Genomic DNA, 12,759 nt, shown 5'->3' with positions numbered 1-12,759 from the left:
CTCAATGCCAAATTCATTTATTTTGGCACCTTATTAACTTAGAGTTGAAAAACTCAGAAATTAAACATGGTAATGCTCAATTAGTGAAAAAAAATTAGATTAAGAATAAATTTTGAATTATTTTTCCATTTCACTGTAAATTTTCAGTTACACCTAATAGAGCTCATTCTCAATATAGAACTCAATGTAGAACTCAAAATAGAACTCATTTCATGCTCTTTAATTTTTACTCCTTTTATTCTCTGTTCAGATGTTACCCTTTGGAGATTTAGAGACAGAAATATTGAAGATCATGGCATTTGTTGCTGCAGCAGTGGTGGCCATTTGGATGGCAGGAAAAACATTTCTTAAGGTCTGAGTATTTCAAACTTTGTAGAAGAGTCCTTAATGACAGTAGGGAAGCTTAGTAAAATTTTGGAACAATGACAATATTGTTATTATGTTTTATGTAAACGACAGTACAGGAACACATATATGAAGATGCTTGCAGAATCTTAAAAAAAAAAATCTAATGGCTAGTTTCATAACCATGGCACAGAGAACATAGACTTCTTGGGAGTTAAAAAGTCTGATTAAGCAAATGTAACTACTTTGTTAGGGAAACTCATTGCCCAGCACAAATGCTAAGTATCCTGTGCCCAGATTTCCATGAAAGAACAAACTACTCTAAATAAAAGAAAAATGAGGAATTTTAAGTGTCTTAGGTAATGATATAGAAGCATTTAAAAGGGAATGACTCAAAAACAAAAGTCCCATTTGTGGCAAGTTCAAGAAAAGATTTGAAAAGCCAACAATGTCTGAAATGAGTTTGTTTTTGTTTTCTTTTCAGTATAATTTGCTTTACATTATGTCTGATGTAAAACTTCTCCAAGGAGTATTTTAGAAGGTTTCAAGTATAAAGGGCACTTTAACGGAAACATTTTATACTATTCTTTCTTTCCATGAGTCAAATTATTATGCTTTTAAATTTAATGTTAAATGTTGAATGACTACATTTGAAATAGTATCCATTTTGCTACCTAAACCCTAAGTGCCTTTTCAGTTTCTACTTACTAATTAATTTATTGGTAGAATTGTAAGTGTTCTAGGAAATTAAATATTTTAAACTATAGTTTAAAGCATTCTGATGTCCAGTTACAATTATGTAGTCTAAAAATATGTTATATGTGATAAGACTGAAGTGCATTAAAATCTTCATGAGATTTGTTAAAGGTGAACAATAGAAAATGAAACTTTTCAGTGAATGACCATTGCTCTATGTGTGGCGAAAAAGGGCATGTATAAAAGATGTACACTATAGGTATTTATTTATTTTGTATTCATTTATTTAAATCATTTCTCATATCCCATCGTACTACCTAAGTATTTTAAAGGTAAATTTGGATGCCTAATATTTATACTATAGGTGACTGAAAAATGAGGTGGTGGTGTTTTCAAGTATTTATTTCATTAAAATATTAGGAAGTGGTGACTATTAAAGTTAAATATTGTACTCTGAGAAGAAATATTGTATACATTAACTTCAATTTTTTTGTTAAATCTAGTCAATTTTAGGGAATGCACTTAGTTGTGGAGAAGTTAGAAAACTACATAGTATTGTTTGTTTTTCATTTAAATGTTAATAAAGAGAGAATAATTAGGGGCACATTTAAGTTTAGAAGAGCAAACACTACCTACAGGTGCATGGATTTCATAGAATATATAGGGTATTTAAATTTCCTTTTGTTGTTGGCACTGGCATATAACTGGTTTTGGCCCCATTACAGAATGAGAGATTATCCAGCTAGCTAATAATTAACTGATAAAATAGTATTTTTCACCATTTTTGGAAGATTGTCCATTTAATCCTGGATGTGTTTGCACACAAGTAGTTGATAATCCTTTTTTAATATTGAATTTTAGAAATTAAAAAATTGTCTTCCATTTCAGCTTGACAATTGACTGTATATCAAGACTTTCTATTTTTCCTTTTTATAATGTCACAATAACAATGGTTATAATTATATAGTTAGCTAAAGTATGGGGATATGAAAGGTCATATTAAATAGTAATAGTTTTGGCAAATAAATGTCAAGAATTTCTGTGTTAATGCCTCTCTTCAAGATATTTAGCTAGAAGACAATAAATGCTGTCCCAATTAAGAAGGTCTCCACCCCCTTTCCCTCACTTTAACCAAAGATACTTCACTCAGATTAGTTATTATATTAAGATTTTTAGTAAGCTTTTAGATGAAGGGAAATCTTGTAAATTAAAAGCAAAGGTTGAAATTCACACTATTAAGGCAACAGACTATTATTTCCTGTGGTATTTAAGGGTCCAGGTTCAAGAACCAGACATATAAATCATTTAATTTCTCTATGCTTCAGTTTCCTCATCTATGAAGTGACCTTCTAACAGACCTGCCTACCTCATAGAATTAGAGAATCAAATGCATTAGTACCATGTAGAGTACTTAGAATTATATATGGAGAAATAATAAATTAACAAAACACACATTATTAATATTTTCATTGTAATCACCAATGTATTTTATCATTGTACTCTTCAGCCCTTTATCATATCTCTTCTCGTATTGACAGAATATTCAGTCCCCCTCATTAAATTGTAAGTTGCATGAAGAGTTCAAGTTGTAATTGAGCTACTCATAACATTTTTAAAAAATATTTTTTCAGTTTATTTATGCATACGAGAACTGGGTTGTAGGCCAGAGGTGTGTGTGTGGGTTGTCGGCTGAACTGGCAGATCAACTAAAATACTGCTGAGAGGAGCAATGGGTGAGACAGAAGAGGTCTGTTGCACTATGTGGGTTAGCTCCCTGGCCGGGGATCAAACTCATGTCTTGGTGGCTGGCAAAATAGCTTGATAGCGCTGAAACTTTAACAAACCCTGCACCACCAGGGAGGCCCTATTCATAACATTTTGAGTACCCTTTCAAGTACGTGGTTGGATTGAACACCCCTACTCTTATAGTTAGGGTTGCCCTGTGACTTTCTTTGGTTGAGGAAATGTGAATGGAAGTGTGTGTGGCACTGTCAGGTATAAGTTTTAACAGCCAGTACACAATTCACTGATCCCCCTCCTGTGAAAGTGGTAAAGTGATGAAAGGAAGTGGTAAAATGGGCCCTCCATCTGCCTCAGTTGCCATGATTAGCATAGACCTTGCATCGAACCTGCAGGAACTGTTTGTTGATTTCAGATTCTGAGAATTTGGAGTTAGTTTGTTGTAACACCATAAATTAGTTTGTATTGATTGGTACAGAAGTTACGTATTACTCTTCCTTTCCTTTTTTCCTCATCTCATTCAACAAAATGGAATCCTGTCAAATCAACAAAAGGAAGTAGCTTTCCTGAAATAGTTGTTCATTTTTGTGAAAATATGTGAATTCCAAACTCTACTATCTCCAATCAAAGGACTATTTTCACCTTGTGCTGGACATTTTAACATCAGTTGACTTCTGCCTAATCCCACTTCTTTCATTTCATCTCATTGTGAATCTACCCTATAGAGCTTCTTTCATTGGGAAATTTATAGGGAATTGAGTGTGTCACTATGAAGCCACCCTTTCACATATATTTATTTCCTTGAAAATAACGGTGAACTAACAATTGTTTAGTTGATATCTTGGAAATAGTTTATGTTTTCTTGGTATTCTTAGACACAGAATGTTGGAAATGATCTTGTCCCCAAAAAGGTATAGCTAACCTTTCTTTAAGTACCAAATTAAGATTTCAAAAAACACCAGGTCTTTGCAGGATTAAATAGAATGCTGTAGAGGTATATATTGAAAAATATGGGACAACTTTGAGAATAGATATTGGCTTACAAAAAATTTATTGTTGGCGTTTTCTACAAGTTTTCAGGATTTTTTTTTTTTTACTTCTGTCTCTACACACAAGAAACCAGCAGATGCTGCTTGTATTAAAATGTGTTGGAGCGAACACATTTTGTGAAATAAAATAAAAATTCTCAGATGGTTTTGTAAAAGATAATTCACTTTCTTTGTTATTGGCTAATATTTTAATTGGTTTTATATGCTTAACTTCTCCATTAGTTTATAATTTCTCTGAACTCAAGGTTATTATAATTTCCTAATTTCATACATCAACAACTTGTTAGAAAAATAATACCTAAGTATAGTTTATAAACAGATCATAATGATTTGCTATATAGGAAAAGAACAAATGAAATCTAGGAAAAGCATAATGAACTGCTTAAAAAAATTATTTAGTAAAACACTATAATTTATAAAAATAGGAACATAAGAAGTTAATTAGAGCATGTACATTTTCATATTGAAACCTCAAATATGTCAAGGTCATTGAATTACTTTATTTTTAGGTTTTTTTAAAAAGATTTATTTATTTATTTATATAAGCACTGGATACGGTCAGAAGCGTGGGAGGGTAAAAGAATTCACCAGAGCCAGAGCAGGGAACAGAACAGGCAGACTGACGAAATACACTGCTGAGGGGAGCAGCAGGCATGGCAGGAGAGGTCTGTGGCGCCAAAAGCACAACCCTCGCCAGCAGCCGGGGATTGAACCTGTGCTGCAGAGGCTGCAGACAGCTTCACAGCCCAGCGCTCAACTGCTGCGCCACCAGGGGAGGCCCTTATTTTTAGGATTTTTAGACTTTTTATGATAAACAAATTTTCCTATTTTTCATACTTGAGGTCCTGATCACTCTGCTTAATCTGCTCATGAAAGAGATTATAGGAGCTTAAATACCAGTCTGAGTTTGTATTCTGGTTTGGCCAAGCATATTCTTATCTGTTGCTGTGTACAAGAACAGAAGAAGACTAGCTAGAGAGTATCCTGCAGAGATTCCAAGTTATTTACACACTGCTGGACTATCCTGAGACTATGCTTTAGGACACTGGAAACTCAATAGAGTCCAGCAGAAATTATAGATTAGTTGAAACTTATAAAGGGGGGGCCTCCCTGGTGGCGCAGCGGTTGAGCACTGGGTTGCGAAGCTGCCCGCAGCCTCTGCAGCACCGGTTTGATCCCCAGCTGCTCCCCGGCCACCGGAGGAGGGTCCCACATGGCGCGCAGACCTCTCCTGTCGCCCGCTGCTCCCCTCAGCAGTGTATTTCGTCAGTCTGCCTGTTCTGTTCCCCGCTCTGGCTCTGGTGAATTCTCTCACCCTCCCGCGTTTCTGACTGTACCCAGTGCTTGTATAAATAAATAAAAACAAATCTTTAAAAAAAAAAAGAAAAGAAAAGAAACTTATAAAGGACCTGAACATTAAGTGTTTCTCCCCATAACACACACAAAATGTTAATCTTACTGATTTCAGGCATTTATTCACAACTTCTGTCCAGTTGTTGACTGGCTACTAGTCTGTGAACATAAAGGTCAATTCCTAGGAAAACAGGCTTACAAATTAGAATAATAACAACAATAACAAACCCTTAGCAAAACAAAACAAAAGAAAACTTAAACAATTGCAAAACTAAATAGTTTTCAGTGGTCCTACAGTATGGGGAAAAACAAATACCACAGTAGTAGCCTAGGAAATTTATGAAACATTTTAAGAAAAAAACATAATAAAAAGCAGTACCTTTTTAAATTCCTCAGAATTCAGAGTTGCTATAAAATTATTTAAAACACCTAGTTTTTTTTTTTTTAATATATACAGACTTGAAAAGAAACTGGAAATTGTGACTCATATTCATGAGAAGACAGTCATATAAATTGTCTCTTAAGAACCACAGTGTAGGATTTGGCATACTAAGACTTCAAAGCACATATTATAAATATGTCCAAAAAAATAATTAAAATAAGGTTTAATGAATTTAAGCAAAGTATGACAAAATAAATCAACTAGGAAAGATTCTGAAAAGAAATATGTAAATGATAAAAAGAATCAAATGTAGTAATGGAATGGAAGAATGCAAAAAATTTAAATGAATATTTTGCTGTAGGTATTCAATAGCAGATTCTAAATGCAGAACAAGGAGATAGAAATTAAATATTCTCATGAACATATTAAAAAAGATTGAGGATAAATTAAAAGAGCCTCAGACACCTGTACGACAAGTTCCAGTATACCAATATCATTGTAATTGGAGTTCTCAAAGGAGATGAAATGCAAAAGGGACAGAAAACAGTATTTGAATAAATAATGATGGAAAACGTCCACAATTTGGTGAAAGCCATTTATTTACAGATGCAAGAATCACAACCAGTCTCAACAGAACTGATTCAAAAAGTTCAGCACCTAGAAACTTGGCAGTTAAACTTGAAAATGAAAGGCAGAGAAATATATATTGAGAGGAGAGAAAAAAATAATGCATTATGTATAAAGAGTATCTATATGACTAATGATTAAAAGCTCATCAGAAAATAAAAATGCCAGAAGTCAATGGAATAATGCGCCATATGAAAAAAAAATCTAAGAATTCTGTATTTGGCAAACAAAATTAAAGCATTTCTGAATAAACAAATAATGGTATTATTTGAAGGAACTTTTTTTTTTTAATAGAGGCATGTTTTATTTATTTATTTGTTTGTTTGTTTGTTTATACATGCACTGGGTACAGTCACAAGCGCGGGAGGGTGAGAGAATTCACCAGAGCCAGAGCGGGGAGCAGAGCAGGCATAAGGACCAAAGTACACTGCTGAGGGGAGCAGCGGGCGGCAGGAGAGGTCTGCGTGCCATGTGGGACCCTCTTCCCGGTGGCCGGGGAGCAGCCGGGTATCGAACCAGTGTCGCAGAGGCCGCAGGCAGCTTTGCAACCCAGCGCTCAACCGCTGCGCCACCGGGGAGGCCCAATAATGGTAGTTGATGCTCACAAACTTATTCCGAAGATATGCTAAAGAAAATCCTCTAAGCTGAAAGAAATCGTACTAGATGATAACTTAAATTCACAGGAAAAAGAGAAAACTAAAAATATATCTATTCAACTTTCACTTACCTACTCTAGAATGCTTGATGTAGTTTTTCTGTCCTCTTCTCCCTGATTAACTATGTTTTACCAATCCATTCCATAGCAAGTCCTCAGTGATTAGTTTAGGGATGGACAGGAAATGTAACAAGGGAGAACATTTTGTTTCTATGAGTAACATTTTCTCTCCAGTCTGTCAGTATCTTAGACATTCTCTGTTTTTATAAGAAAGTGACACTTAGAATTGCCACTATAATTTGAAAACAGAAGATTCGGTGGGAGGCTACCATACACTATAATTAGGGATAAAATATCCCAGAAACAAAGAGGAGATATGGGGTGAAGTCAAGTTCATTGATAACATTTCAACTAATTAGATCAAGCTTTACTAATTTAATTTTCATTTTTAATACACTTTATTTTTGGAGGCGTTTTTAGGTTCATATCAGAATTGGCCACAGAATACAGAAAGTTTACATATATCCCCTGCACAGTATAGCCTCTCCCACTATCAAAATTCTGTGTCACAGTGGTACATTTGTTACAACTGATGGATTCACTTTGATGTCTCATTGTTTAAATGCCCTAATGGCATATGACTTTAAACATCTTTTCATATTGTTATTTTCAATGTGTATAATTTTTTTTTTGTTGTTGAGGTATCTCTTTGACCCACTTTTTATTTCGATTTTTAATTTTCTTATTATTGAGTTTTAAGTATCTGTATATTTTGGCTAACAGATTTCTTTAGATATCCTTTTTAAGCCTTTAAGATATTTCCTCCCAATCTGTTCATTATTCTCATTCTCTTGACTTCTTCACTTTTTACCATATAAGCCAATATATCTCATTCAATTCATAAAACATTAAAGAATTCCAACTATGCAATATTTTTCAAAAGAAAATTTCACTTGGCATAACACTGAAGAGAATTATTTCATGTGACTTCAAAATAATACATTCTGACTATATATTCCTAGTGAAATAGGCTAAGAATCACACATACACACACACACGCACAGAGGAGAGAGAGAGAGGTAGGTTGATTTTAAACATTTTTTTTTTAATTTTTAATTTTTGTTTAGAGAAGTAAAAAGTTTATTGAGGAGAAAAGGAACAGAAATAAAGTAGGACTCCCAGTCTGGTGGAACCAGGACAGGGAGGGCCAAGGAAGTACCTAAACAACATTTTAATAGAATTACTGGTAGTGGTGATATAGGTATTGTTATTAAACTAATACAGGTAGGTAGTACATTAGTTAACATTATTATTAGAACCAGAACATTAATATTAATGTTATCAGAACAAGTATATTAGCATTATTCAAATGAAGACTTTCAATTTAGTAGGAAAGGAGATAGAAATATGAATTTGGATAGGGCAATTGGACTCTATAATTTTATATTTGAATTTAAAATATCAGTATGAATCTATGACTTATATTTTCTTTCTTAAAGTATGTATTTCCTACCTCTAGAAACTAAAAGGTGCTATAATAAAAAGAGCAAGAATCAATAGCAACTTAGTAGCATAGAGCTGCCACTTGTGGGCTGTAAATATAATTGCTGGGCCTCCCTGGTGGCACAAGGGGTTAAGTCTCAGCACTCTGAAAGTATCAGGGCCTCTGCAGCACCAGTTCAAGATCCTGGCCAGGAAGTTAACCCACATGGAGCAGCAGACCTCTCCTGTCTCTCCTGCTGCTCCCCTCAGCAGTGTATTTCAGTCACTCCACCTGTTCTGTTCCCTACTCTGTCTCTGGTGAATCCTATGACCCCATGCACCTCTGGCCTGTACCCCAGTTCTTGTATGCATAAATAAATAAATCTTTAAAATAATAAAAAATATAATAAATATAATTGCTCACTAAAGGAACCAGGGCTCATTGGCAAAATGGCTGATTACACATCTAGGGCAAGATATGAATGTGTAAGTCTGCAATATGTTTTCATAGGAATGGAGGGAATTGTTGAAGACTAACATGGCCATATGAAAAGGGCACATGTGTCAACCTGAAGAATCTCTTGATGAAATATGATAAGACAATTTTAGTGTTTACATGACTATAATTTATCGAAATAAAAAAATAAGAGTTAATGAACTCAAAATGATAGTCTAAAAAGAAAAATAGGTATAATTCAAATTTATGAGTGCAAGAGTTCTTTTCTCTGAAATTGAATTTATATATTGAATATAAATTGAATTTGGGTAGAATGGCCATTTTGACAATGCTGAAATTCTTCCAACCCATGAGCAGAGAATTTCTTTCCATTTCTTTGTTGTCTTCTATTTCTTTAAACAATCTTTTATATTTTTCTTTTTAGAGATCCTTACTTCCTTGTTAGGTTTACTCCTAAGTATTGAATTTTGGGGGGTATAAAAATGAGGTGCAAATGAGATCATTTTTATAAATTGTATTAACTATACCTGTTGATATAGATATATATGATTGTAAATGTACCTCAGAGTACTATATCTGTTTTACCAGTTAATCCAAGTTTACCACCAAACCCCAGGAGATTGGGGTCATATTCATTTATCTTTTAATTTTTATGTTTTAAATATATAATATACATTATTGTTATTTTGGAGTATTTTTGTCTTACATTTATTTACATTTTTTCTTTGACCTTTAGCATTGCATGCCCATGCTTATATATTTGAGATAATTTTCTTAGCTCTTCCAAATTGTTTCTGTGATGGGTTATTTAGAAGCATACTGTTTTTTGTTTGTTGTTTTATTTATTTATGCACACAAGAACTGGGGTGCAGGCCGGAGGTGGGAGTTATATTTTCATTTTGTTTCCCTTTGAGTTTTCAGTCGTTTCTTGTATTGTTCAACACTGACTACATTTTAATGAGTGGTGCATATTATATATGAAAACTTGAAGCTATAACTTAACAATTTTATATGTCTCCAGAAGGTATTTTGCTTCTAACAGACCATAGGTTAGGGAATGATCTCTTTAACCCAATCAGTATTTGAACTGATATTTAGGTAGTTGCCTTTTTTTTTTTTTTAACTAGGTGTAGCCCATTGGGTTTCCAACAAAAAACCTGGTTATTTCTTTTATCATGGTTCCATATGTGAAATTTCATTTGGTTCCCATCAACAAAATCTTCACATATTCAGTGCAGCTTTTCAGTTACATTTAAATCAGTACAGACTTTGAAGGAAAAAAAAAAATAATAGCTAATATTGAGCTCTCCTCTTTTCTCTGGGATTTAGTTTTCACTGCTGTGATAGCTTTTAGATGACTTCAAACAGCGTTTTTATTTTCTGTCATGTTTTCAAGTTTTTTTTCAGCTCAAAGTTTGATCTGAAACAAACTAGTCCACCAAAACTGGGAACAGAAACTCCCCAATAATATATTAAAAAAAACAAAAAACTACAGTAAAGAAAATACAGCTACTGCTTAATACCATCTTGGCTAAGTTATTTTAGAATCCAATAGTTATCATCTATCAGCAAGAAGTAAAAATATGTGAGGAAATCCAAAAAGATATTTCTCCATAGATGTGTTAAAATATTCATGAGTGCTTACTGTTACCTAAAATAATTATATTACATTAAGCATTTTAAAATAAAATCAAATTTATACTTTCACAACATGTACTTTTATCTTAAGAAGGGAGTTTGAAATAGGAAAAACAAGAATTTTATAGGTTTGAAATTTGAGACACGACAAGTAATTTCATAAAATTACAGTATTGTTAATTTTAAAAATAATCAGGAGAGGAAATGTTCAAATTGTCTGCAAATAATTAAACAAATTACAACTGATGTATTTAATGAAATGAAATGTGATTCACTTCAAAGACCGTTTATTGAATGCTTACTTTGCAGGTTACTCCAGGAAGCACTGGTGACTAAATATTAATTCAGTACAGTCTGCACTAATATTTATTTATTATTAATTTGGATATAATCATTTTCACCCTTGTGTTTTACAGGAATATATTTACCCTTGTTACTGAAAAATTTTAATCATAGAGAGCTAGATTTGTTAGAGGCTTTTCATGCTTTGATGATTTAAAAAATTAATGCTACAAAGTTTTGCGTTGAAATATGGTGGTAAAAAGTTTTTCAATGATTTATGATCACCAAGATAATATATCTAAGTCATTTCCCATGTGTCTTTTGCTTATTCATCCACACTTATTGCTCATCTCTCTCCTCATTCTTGAGTGATAGTCCTTTGGGCTACTTAATCTCTAATATTCAGTGTTTGCATATGAATATTTTTCAACATGCTAAAGTCTTTTCTACCTCTTTAACTGGAAAATTTCTACAAACCCCAAAGCTTAGTGTCAATTGGTATTATATCTTTGAAGCATTTTGTGTAATCCTTATTTAGGCTTATATTCTTGCTTTCACAGCAACACTTTTTTTTAAATTTTTTATTTTATTTTTTTAAGATTTATTTATTTTTATACAGGAGCTGGGGTACACGCTAGCGGTGCAGGAGGGTGAGAGGATTCACCAGAGACAGAGCAGGGAACAGAATAGGCAGACTGACTGAAATACACTGCCGAGGGGAGCAGTGGGCAGACAGGAGAGGTCTACCACACCATGTGGGATTCTCGCTGGCTGGCTGGGATCGAACCCGCACTGCAGAGGCTGTGGGCAGCTTCAACCCACTGTGCCACCAGGGAGACCAACAACACTTTTTTTTTTAATATATATATTGTAATCCTATTTGTCTTTAGAGATACATTAGAATGTTTTATTTGAACACACTCAAGTAATTCAAACCTACTTCCGGAAAATATGATGGGTGATTTTTAACAGTTCACTTGATACAACCCTAAATCATTAGATTATGCTAAATTCAATCTGCATATAAAATTTTAAATTAGGTACAGCTGATGAATTTTCAATTTAGGTTGATTTACACTATTTTAAAGTTTTTAGATAACATAAAATTTCAGTAATGTTTTATAAAATTCTCTTTGGAATTTATGCAATTCAAATTTGCATAAAACAAAACAGTACATTGTTACAGTACTTACTATATTGTATCCATGTAACCAATAAAATTGTGTAATTCTGAAAGATGGTACCACATTTCTTATTCATCTAAATATCACCAAAGGCCAAATAAAACATTAACTACATAAATGTTTAGTAATTGTTGAATGAGTTGGAAACCAAGATAGGCTGACCTATTAAAGAATATGATTATTTAAAATTGAGCTATGCCATTCCTAAAAGAAAAAAAAAAACAAGGAAAGGAGGAAGGAAGGAAGATATTTGTGTCTATGGGTTTTATGTGCTTATATACATGTGTATGTTTTGTGTATGTCACTGTGTAGGTAGCAGAAAGAAAATGGCTAATTACTGATCAAAGTCAATTGGTCATTTTTATTTCTCCATTTCTTTTTAAAGTGATTTAGACATTTTAATGAATAGCATAGTTCACTTAAACACCATAAACTCTTCAATTTCATTTTATACATTCAGAAAAAATTACATGAAGATAATTTTTAAAGTTATGATACATCACCTATTATAGTCTCTGTATTATTTTAGAAGTCTGGATTTTAAACATTTACTTTGTTTTTTTTTAATAGCGGCATGTTATTTATTTATTTGTTTGTTTGTTTTGTTTATACATGCACTGAGTACAGTCAGAAGTGCGGGAGGGTGAGAGAATTCACCAGAGCCAGAGCAGGGAGCAGAGCAGGCAGAAGGACCGAAGTACACTGCTGAGGGGAGCAGTGGGCGGCAGGAGAGGTCTGCGCGCCTAAACATTTACTTTAAAATGAAGATTACAGCAAATGAATTTACCTACTAGAATCAATCCATTAAAAAGTGAATTATCTTGTCTTTTACAACATGGATTGAACTTGAAATGCTTTTGTTAAGTGAA

General features: G+C 33.3%; 2 long non-coding RNA genes across 2 annotated transcripts in view; both read left to right on the top strand.

Annotated features, from left to right (window-relative positions):
* The window catches only part of LOC129146491 (uncharacterized), a 473,759-nt gene that overhangs the window by 80,256 nt on the left and 380,744 nt on the right, over window positions 1-12,759 (top strand). The window lies entirely within an intron of this gene.
* The window catches only part of LOC129146492 (uncharacterized), an 84,942-nt gene that overhangs the window by 59,036 nt on the left and 13,147 nt on the right, over window positions 1-12,759 (top strand). The window contains exon 3 of the long non-coding RNA XR_008553289.1: window positions 251-352. This is a non-coding gene — a long non-coding RNA (uncharacterized LOC129146492). The remainder of the gene's footprint in view (window positions 1-250; window positions 353-12,759) is intronic.

This window comes from Talpa occidentalis, unplaced genomic scaffold (genome assembly GCF_014898055.3).
Source record: "Talpa occidentalis isolate TD23 unplaced genomic scaffold, MPIMG_talOcc4v2.1 talOcc4.2, whole genome shotgun sequence".
Classification (NCBI taxonomy): domain Eukaryota; kingdom Metazoa; phylum Chordata; class Mammalia; order Eulipotyphla; family Talpidae; genus Talpa; species Talpa occidentalis.
The sequence above is the reverse complement of the archived record's forward strand: the minus strand, read 5'-3'. Positions and strand labels throughout refer to the sequence as shown.